At 30.6% G+C, this 9985-nt stretch overlaps 1 long non-coding RNA gene across 1 annotated transcript in view; it reads left to right on the top strand.

Annotated features, from left to right (window-relative positions):
- Window positions 1-1368: 1368 nt before the first annotated feature.
- LOC121124767 (uncharacterized) overlaps window positions 1369-9985 on the top strand; it is a 40433-nt gene continuing 31816 nt past the window's right edge. The window contains exon 1 of the long non-coding RNA XR_011781716.1: window positions 1369-1585. This is a non-coding gene — a long non-coding RNA (uncharacterized lncRNA). The remainder of the gene's footprint in view (window positions 1586-9985) is intronic.

Here is a 9985-nt window from a genome sequence, read left to right as displayed (position 1 = left end):
CCGACTACTGGGCAAGATAGGCAGATTTTGTATATATCAGAGTAGTATATAATATGTATTATGTAATAATATGATCATGTGATCATGGTTTAATACATTGTCTTATTCCTCCAAGTTTCTCTTCCTCATTTATCTCGGTCCTTTTGGATTCCTCATAATATAGTTTGTGTCTAGTAACCCCGTCAAGACGCAACAGTTCCTTTAGAAAATCCTGGAATTCCTTCTTTGAACTGACTGATAAGTTTTTTTTGCTGTTGCAGTGGGTCCCGTTGGTTTGTCAATCCATCGTGCCCACACAAAAATATCCATCGGATTCATATTTGGCGAGTGTGGAGGGAAACCGTCTGGCGAGATGATAGGTAGGACCCATTTCATACTTTTTTCGAGGTGTGGCAGGAAGCCGAGTCCTGCTGCCATATGTAAGTCCTCTCATTGGCAACCATGTATATTCAGAGCTTTACCTTGGTCTCTAAACCGTCCAGGTCAGGATTAGTCCTGACACTGATGCGCCTTGGGGAAAACATGATGAGTCATGACGTGGCCTTTAGAGCTAACTGTGGTGTATTACCATTAACTTAATAAGAATAATATTGTTATTATGTCTCGTCGCCTAGATGAGATGGAAGTGAGGAGTAAAGGAGGCACTAGGCAAGGGATAAAGATAAATGGTTACTATATTCTCTTGAGCTCTACAATACATTGGTTTTAACACAAACGTGTACATACACAAAGAGGTAAAACAATAAAAGGTCCATGGCTAAAAGTATGGCATTAATACATAAGGTAAACACGGGTTCTGATATACCAGTCATTTAATTAAAATACACGACACTAACCACAGCAAAGAACTTCGTCTGCATGACCTTTACAGAACTCAATTTCCTCCTAACTTTGCAAGCGAACACATCACTGTGTACCAGAGTTCGAACAATTGTTATTTTGTCTCTCTTGGCGTAGATTCCATGGAGAGTCATGTACTATTTTCAAATATTTGGGACAACAAATTCTTTCAATTGATTCTATTTTTTTTTTAACTGGTGCAGGTTCGAATAAGCTATCTAACAACAATAATCAGCTGTCGTAGTGCCTGTATTTGTCTAGAGAGTGCACCAAAGTGACTACGGTGGGGCGGGAGAGCATACTAAAGGTTGTGAATCGTAAGCATTTTGGTATGTAAAAAAATGAAAATTAATATGGTAACTAGGACAATTTGAAGAATGTATTGTAGGAGAGTAGCTTAGCTATCTTGACGTTTCATTAGATTAGCTGCAAGCAGCTACGAGAAGAAGGAAATACACACAAATATCACTCCGTATCTAGCAAGGACATAGGCATAAATTACTCTGTTTTGGATCATTAATTATTCTCTGATTACAACATTTATACATTACATTACATTTATAACATCCCATCAAATCCTCTATGTTCCTCCTCGTCATTCATGAGTATACACACACTCACACTCGTAGTTAGACTTTAACTTATATGTTCGTTCCTCAAGAATGAAATAATAATGGTCGCAGCAGTAGAAAAAAAAGGCACTGCTCAGGTTGCCAACAACCACACAACTCTTATGCTCAAAAATGTATGCTGACAAATTTCAATATATTTTTGTATTAAAGACAATGATTGTTTTGAATACACCCCCCCCTCTCTCTCTCTCTTATTGGTCTGATAAAGAGTTGCACCGATTGAGTATTTGTAGATATTAATCCATCTGATTTTAGGCTTTAAAACAAAGTAGCGAAATACGCTTGTTACCTTGAGTAGAGATATGGTCGCATTGATATCTTTCTGACGGTACCCAGTAATATTGCCTTAATCCATTTTTTCTCAGGAAATTTGACTTAAACCATTTCATTTTAGGACATTTTGCTTTAGAGCCAGTTTCACATTTTTGCATTAATATATAAACAAATGAGGGTTATACGTCGTTATTGTTTATAATTTGTTGAAATCGATGGTCCCTTGGATTTTTACAAATTAAATACATAATATTTATACCTGTAAAATGCATTAAGTGTTTGTTTTCTGCTGAAAGGATCTTGAAATCATGCTCTTGCCTCATATTATGCTAGTTTGTCAATCCAAGATTCTTTTCTAGTATGAATAATCAATCATCTCTAATGATTATACAAACAAAGAAGTGATTAGCTTGCCGTGTTTGATGATTTTTTTTCTTATTGTACTAATTCTATTACCTATTTTGTCTATTTTCAACATTAATTACATAGTGAGACTTTTTTGTTGGCGTATGCATATAAATTTTGGGGTATGATTTCATCATTTTTCAGCAGAAAACAATCAATTAATTTGATTTATAATAATAAGCATTACATATTTTGATAACAAAATTCCAAAAGATCATCAAGTTTAACCAAAATGAACAAAAATACAATTTGAATTTCAGTTATTTATAGGAAATTTATGGAAAAATATCCTTGAGGATAAATAGGTATAAGACCACGTAATATTTAGGTTTTATGATACCACAGAAGACGTCACTATCTCATTTTTAGTCGTTTTATATTATGCCGTAAACACATTTTTCTTCTATTCGCAGAATTTCACCTTGTTATTTATGTAAAAATAGTTAATTTATGGAGGCTGCATAATTAGTTATGGACTAATATTTAACGCCCATAACAAAAATTAAATCTAGCTAAGAACAATACCTCCTAAAATATTAATCAAGTGTCTTCGTTTGGCCACTTGGTGAATAGCATTGATCTGACCTAGGAATTACCTTTAAGTCAATATGCATAACAAAATGTTATCATTTCCTTACCAAGGAGCAACCAGGATTGAACTTACGCACATTGACATTGAAAGAACAACTCAATTTCAGCGCTTTTAAATGATTTTGTGAAAAAATGAAATTATGTATTTAAAGTTTTAAATGTATTTTTTTTATTTTAATATTTTGTTCATTTATAAAAAGAAATGGGAACCTTGACTTTTTTATTAAATTTCGAAACACATGATCAAAAAAAATTAAATTATGCTATCAAATTTTTATTTATTGGACTGTCAATATATATTTTAAATTTATTGCTAAACATTTTGTCAAAAAATACCTAAATTTCTTGTCAAACCTTAATATATTTTTGAAAGCGTATCAAATTTTTGTTATCAAACTTTTAATTATTTGGTCAAAAATTTACGTTATCTTATCAAAAATTGTAATATTTAACATTTTTTTTCTTTTATAAAAAGAAATGTGAGCTTTTTTTTTTGTCAAATTACTAGATTATAATAATTATATTAAATCGTTAAAAAATTCCAAATTATTTAATATTTATATATATATTGGTAATGATTTTTTTTTCACATTCATGACTTAGATGCCATTAAAATTTTTGTGCTAAATTGTATCACAAAAAGTTATAATTTTTGCTTTTAATAAAAAATTTATTATATATTTCGACCAAAAAATTGAATAAAAACGTCAGTTCAATAAAAATTAATTGATGAATTAGTCAACACTCTTACCTCCGAAACAAAATTTCTAATCACGGTCCTCCATACATAATAATTCAATAAATTAGGTATACTTTAGAATCCCTAGTTTTTTTAGTGAATATTCCCCCCCCCCCTTCAAATTTACTTTTTTTGCTAAGAACTATCAAGGAACTGACTTTGGCTATGTTTCTTTTTAGTTTGGAAAAAAGAGTACTTTTGTTTCAAAATTGGCCATCAAATCCTGTTTTTGAGAGATTTCCATTTGAAATTTTTAAGTATTTTACCCTTTTCATAGGTTTGGGCCAACATGAAAAAAAAAAAATATATCCAACTAAAAGTAAGTCATTTTTTTGACAATTCTATGTTAATTTAAAATTTGTGCTTAAAACTGATATACGAACACTAAATCTTGAGTAAATACAATTTAAAAAAATGAATTTAAAAAATACCATACCTTAAGGGTTTTGTTTGACAAATAATAAACCCTTTATTTTTCAAATTTTATGACGCCAACGGAACTTGTTTGAAGCATAAATAGTTTAAATTACATTTACAATAGAGTATTTGGTTCTTTAAGCGTTATTTGAGCTGTAATATTGATATATCTTCATTTTTATTTAGGAAATAATTAATTACAGGTAGATAAATCTTCTATATTAATTAAACAAAGTTTATATGTACGTTTGTAAGAAATGCCTTAAAAAGAGTCACAGAGTGCACTGTATATAGTGCTCCCTAATGTATATCACATACCAATATAGTATTAAGAAAAAGGAAAGTATAATATACAGTGAACACTCATCACTTTATAAAATGAATTTAATCTCGCAGGCGTTCATTGCAACTCATATTAAAAAGAAAAGAAAAAGGAAAGTACTTTATATAAAAGTTAAATAAATGAATATGACGTAAGATGAGGTTTAGCAACAAGCTAAAGTACTCCCTGGTTCACCAAGTCATTTTACATTTTTTATATAGTTCTTATTATAATTTTTTTATTCTTGAGGAAATAACGTCTAAGTATTGAGGGAGGAGACCCGGAAAAACCGTAAAGATTATTAAAGCAAAATTTGTACGTTCTTCGAATCCTAATAACTCGAGGCAATGACTTGTACTACCGATAGTAATGTATAAAACTCAATTTTTATCTATCAATATTTGGATATATTTCTTTTCTTTTTATAAAGTATAATTCATTATTACGGAATTTCAAAAATTTGGGCACGCACTCTGTAATCTTTCATTCATTATAAAGTATGTTTGCATTTTCCAATAACTCGTGAAATAAATTACTTTCAAGATCCCTATAGTAGTTTTTATTCATTGTTATATGAAAGCAAAACTCACCGAAAATATACTTAATCCCAATGTTTATATTTTCAATAATTTTATAGAGTAGGTAGGTACACAAACAACTTTTTCATTAATTCAAACCATATATTGGTTGTGATGTTTGATAATGCAAAAATATAATCTTATCACGATCATATTAAATAATAATTACACAAACATATTCCATGTCTTCATTTGAAAATAAAACTTTGGTTTTATTTATAATTCGTGAAATACAAGACTATAGATATCACATTTATGAATACGAAAATCAAGCGAACACCGCTAAAAATGACATTCTAAACTTCTGTGAATACATATGTGGCCCGTCAAGGCAAACACAAGCTAATTCTTTTTTCTATTGTTTGACGAAATCGGGTCCATTTCTATATACAAAATATTCTTAATAACAATTTGGAAGCGATGCAAATTGCAGTTAAAGTTACCAAAATTGATTGTCACAATAAAAAAAAGAGAAATATACATATTTTATTTGAAAGACCATATTTGTGTAAATATACATCTCATAAATCAAACAAAGGTTTTGAGGTATAGCTAAAACTCTAGCGTATCTTCACTCATCTCTTATATTTGAATACAATGCCTACAATTTACTCAAATATGTCTATGAAATATTGGGCTATATATGTAGACAGGGCTGGGATTTTCAAACTGGAAAATGTAAGGATAGTGTATATTAAATTAAATTTATAAAAAATAATTCTAGGAGTTCACATTTATTTTTTGTTTTTACCCAACGAGGTCTATAGTGAATTCAATGAATCAAACCAACAACCTTCAGCTTCAACCACAGCCTCCAACCTAACCCTGGATCTGGCATAAGCCTTGATGATGAAATCATTGTCCATATTGGTCACTCCCTCGGGAATGGAAGCCCGCAAGTAGTCGACAGTGTTATGTGCACGTTCATTGGCCTCTTTCTGTAAGAAACCCAACACATAGTAGTCCAAAGGGTTCATATCCCGCGAGCTAAGAGGCATAATTTCCTTTGCATAAAACTTAAAGGTCTGTAAAATGTTAATTTTTCCGGAATTAATCCGTTTTTAATTAGCGTATTTGGACAAATGCACCAACTTAAAATTCTAACACGACACCGGATCAGTTTACATAGAGTTAAGCTCTCTAGCACAATAACCTATGGATATATTTGCGTCCTTCGTTGTGCTCCCTGCACGGAGGCACAAAATAATGACGGGCAGCGTTTATATTCAGAGGATATCAAAAGGATTTTGTATTTTTTTATACAGTTTTGTTAGCTAAATCTGTTAAGTTCACTTTCATAGATATAGATTTGAGGGTTGCCAAGATGTTGAGGTTAAACTGGTTCCATATATATATTAAGTAAAAAAATAAACGGGGATTTTCTTCTTTTCGTGATTTTTGTTCAAGGTTGTTTTTATGTTGATATACCACATGTTATTTAGCAAACTTGATTCAGCTAAAAATAATATATGACCATTGGCCATATTATTTATCAATAAGATTCGAAAAAATATATAATCATGTATAAAATATATATTAACCTTTAAATAACTTTATTAAATTGGATTGTTTGTCCTACAAACATTTTTTGGTTCGTAATTGCAATAATTTTGTGACTTTGTATGTGAATTAAAAAAACAAAAAAAACAGGTCTTTTATTGCCTCTGTCTCATATTATATTTTATATATATACAAAAACATAGCATACAATAATAGCAATGGGTCCACTGAACCCATTTAAAGCATATAGACTTATTTACAAAACTTAAAACCTATTATAGAATAACTAAAGTAATAGAAGATTCTACATTCACAAAGAATAAAAATTAACCAATTTAAACTTTTTTTTTCCAAATAAGCTACATTCAAACTAATTTCAATGTTGCTTTTCCAATAATTAATTAGCAACTAACAATGAAAAAAAGGATTAACAACATAATCGTTTTAATTTTTTCGGATATGTAATCGACTTCATTATGGACTAACGGTAGTACCCTGCATAATCTGAAGTAACAAGGTGTTGGCTAAAATAAAAATTTTACTTGAATGATAAAGAAGATAACTCCCCAAGAAATCCTCAGTTTTACTCCCCGTTTTTTCATGAGCAGAATCATACGTAACTATACAATAATTATATCAATTCATATGACGTATTCTATTATCTGTGACTTGGTGTCGTATATTCATACATTAAGACAAACAAACAACATTTGCCACATTAATAATACAGATTATGCATTGCTTATGTAGACACCCCAGGCAAACTACATCTCCCCCCCCCAAAAAAAATACCATGGATAGAAAAAATAACAAAGTAATACCTATAATATTGACAAATAAATACCAATAATTAAACAAAACTACTTATATAATATAAGGGTTCATATACTTTTCATGTTACGCCTGAATAAATGCTGCCCAAGTCAGTTACCCACATGCCCATATCAGGAACCGCCCCTGCTCATAATAAAACCAATTATTTGAGACGAATGTTACACATACCGAGTGGTCCATCAAAATCTGAACACTTTGTTTTGAAAATTCAACAAGATATAATTTATTAAATAACAAAAAAAAAAATCAACAAAATTAATACTACATATATATAGAGGTGTGATTGAACTCTCTTAATAATGAATGTAAACGCTTTTAGCGGCAATGATGACTTCGAGGTGACAGAAAGTCTGAGACCTGCTGCAGATGTAGTCCTGTCATGACGTCCCAGTGCTGACTGAAATTGGCTTTGAGGTCCTCAGTGTTTGGATGACGGACACTACAGGCCTTTTAGGTGCATTTCAAAGGGGTTGGCATCCTGGCGTTAGGGGGCCAAAAGTGTCAAAAGTCAGTTCAAAAGAACTCAAAAGAGTCTTGCAACGGAGGAAATTGATTTCTTTCATTCCTTGTGTCAAAAGTAGTCTCTCCCCCCTCACAAGGTTCTTTCCACCCCTTTTTTTTGATAATTCTCTGGACAGTCTGCTGTGAATCCCCGAGATATTTTGCATTAGCCTCATGGACTTGAGGCGTTTGGCCTAGGCTGTTATCTTTAACTCCTCCGGGTCCAGTTTTACCTTTTTGACATAACCCTTCTTCCTCTCCAACGTTTTGAACTTGCTGACGGTGTAGACGTTGGTCCTGGAGATGCCCGACTGCTTGGAGTACACGAATATATATTCGTCGATCACGTTTAAGTGTCAGTTCCTCGACTTGTAGATAAGATAGAGAGCTTAGTTTTGTCTTGTAGTTATTTGTTTATGTCTTAATATATCGAAATATAAATTATTTTCTATCATTCAACCTTAATTAATTATCGAATTAAAAAAAAAATATTAACACACACATGACTTATCGAATAATGAACAAAAAAAAAAGAAAGACCACACGCATCAACTGTTTTTTTGTTTGATGTGAATGCTGCTTTTAACTAGAATGAAACGATTAAACTAAATATGTTATAAAAAATGTTTGCTGTTTGCAGTATCAAATGCAACAACAAAGTGGTAGTTCCTGCGATTCCGTTTTGGTAATATGGACGTCGAAAATGTTCCTCAAACAATGAAAATTGTCCAGTTGGAACGGCATGTGAGCAGTTATTCAATTTTCTAGGAGCTGAATAATAGAAAAAAAAAAAAAAAGGATTGGAACCATCGAAATGACATAATTCTAACTCGGAGTTAATTACATTGTCAAAATAAAACGAAAAAACCCAAAGAATTTTTTACTTCACCTATTATGAGAAAAACAACCCTTGTTCCAATATTCGTTTATCCAGATCACATCTATCGTGTGTGTACACGTATACGCGTATAAACAGTATCCTCCGGAAAACTTTGTATATTATGATCTTCATACCTTGACAACTCTCCCTATCAAAATGAAGATGTGGGATGATTCTAAATGGGTCTTGTTTGTAGGAGAAAGAAATAAAATTATGAAAATTACTAATATTATATTTTCTTTCCCCAAACAAGAAACAGGGAGAGTTGTTGATGTTTGAAGATTATAGTATGCAAAATTCTTGTAAATAAATTGTATGTACATTCACAAACACATAATAATAGAAAATAGCTATGAGTTAGGGTTTTTATTTGTTTTTCAGGCTCAATTTGCTAAAAATGCAATGCGTTAAAAAATCAAAACTATCCTGTATATATTTTTTTAATTATATTGAATTGATTTTTTCAATAAAAGAAAGTATAATTGTTTATTAATAATTTATTAAATGCATCATATAAACTTTATTGGGTATTTCAATAATATTGGTAGAAAATTGCTTATTTACAGGTCAATTAGAAATACAAAATGCCCAAAGGTTACTCCATTTCACAAAAAAAACAACTAAATATGACTCGCCAAAATTCGTTTCTCATGGTTATACTATAATTTAAAAAAACTATTTGTTACTGCATAACAGACGTGAACCGAACTTTCACCATCATATTTCATTTTGCAAATAAAAAAGTAGAAATAAAAATTCATTTACCTTCTATTCCTTGGATTGGAAACATGTGATATCATTATCGTCAAATGAAGAATCTTCCTTGGTTTTGAAAGAGTGGAAGAAAATTGAGACAGATTTATATGAACATAGACACCAATTCATAAATACAGTAGTTAAATAATTTTTTGTTACATTGAATAAGATTTATTGTTACTACATTAAATTGTCAGATTCATTCACGAGAATCCAATTTTGTAAAAAAAGTTTATCCACATTAGAGACAAGATGATAAAAAATCCATCATGGTGCAGGGAACAAAAAAATTAATTTCATTTGAAACTTTTCATCAAATATAATCAATCTGCGTTCAAAGAAGAAATTCACAAAGTAATTTTATTTTCTCATAAGATTTCCTCAATTTTTTATTTTAACTCTACTCTCTTATTAGGTTAAAAATATTCACAATGAATTAGAAGTCAACACACTTCTCGCAGAAATGACCAATCACTTAGAAATATATTATATTCGTCATACAGGGATATCAGGGCCTTCTACTGATGCTGTCAAAAAGTTTTGATATGGTGTGAATGCTTTTCTTAACTAGAATTAAATGATTAAACTAAAGATGTTGCCCTTGAACATGTCCAATAAGATATTCCCTTTGATTGAGGAATCTATCAAGTAAACAATTTCAAGATAATATATACGTCGTATTCTAATATCATAGATTAAAAATGATTGATAAAAAAT

Source organism: Lepeophtheirus salmonis, chromosome 9 (genome assembly GCF_016086655.4).
Source record: "Lepeophtheirus salmonis chromosome 9, UVic_Lsal_1.4, whole genome shotgun sequence".
NCBI classification, from domain to species: domain Eukaryota; kingdom Metazoa; phylum Arthropoda; class Copepoda; order Siphonostomatoida; family Caligidae; genus Lepeophtheirus; species Lepeophtheirus salmonis.
The sequence above is the reverse complement of the archived record's forward strand: the minus strand, read 5'-3'. Positions and strand labels throughout refer to the sequence as shown.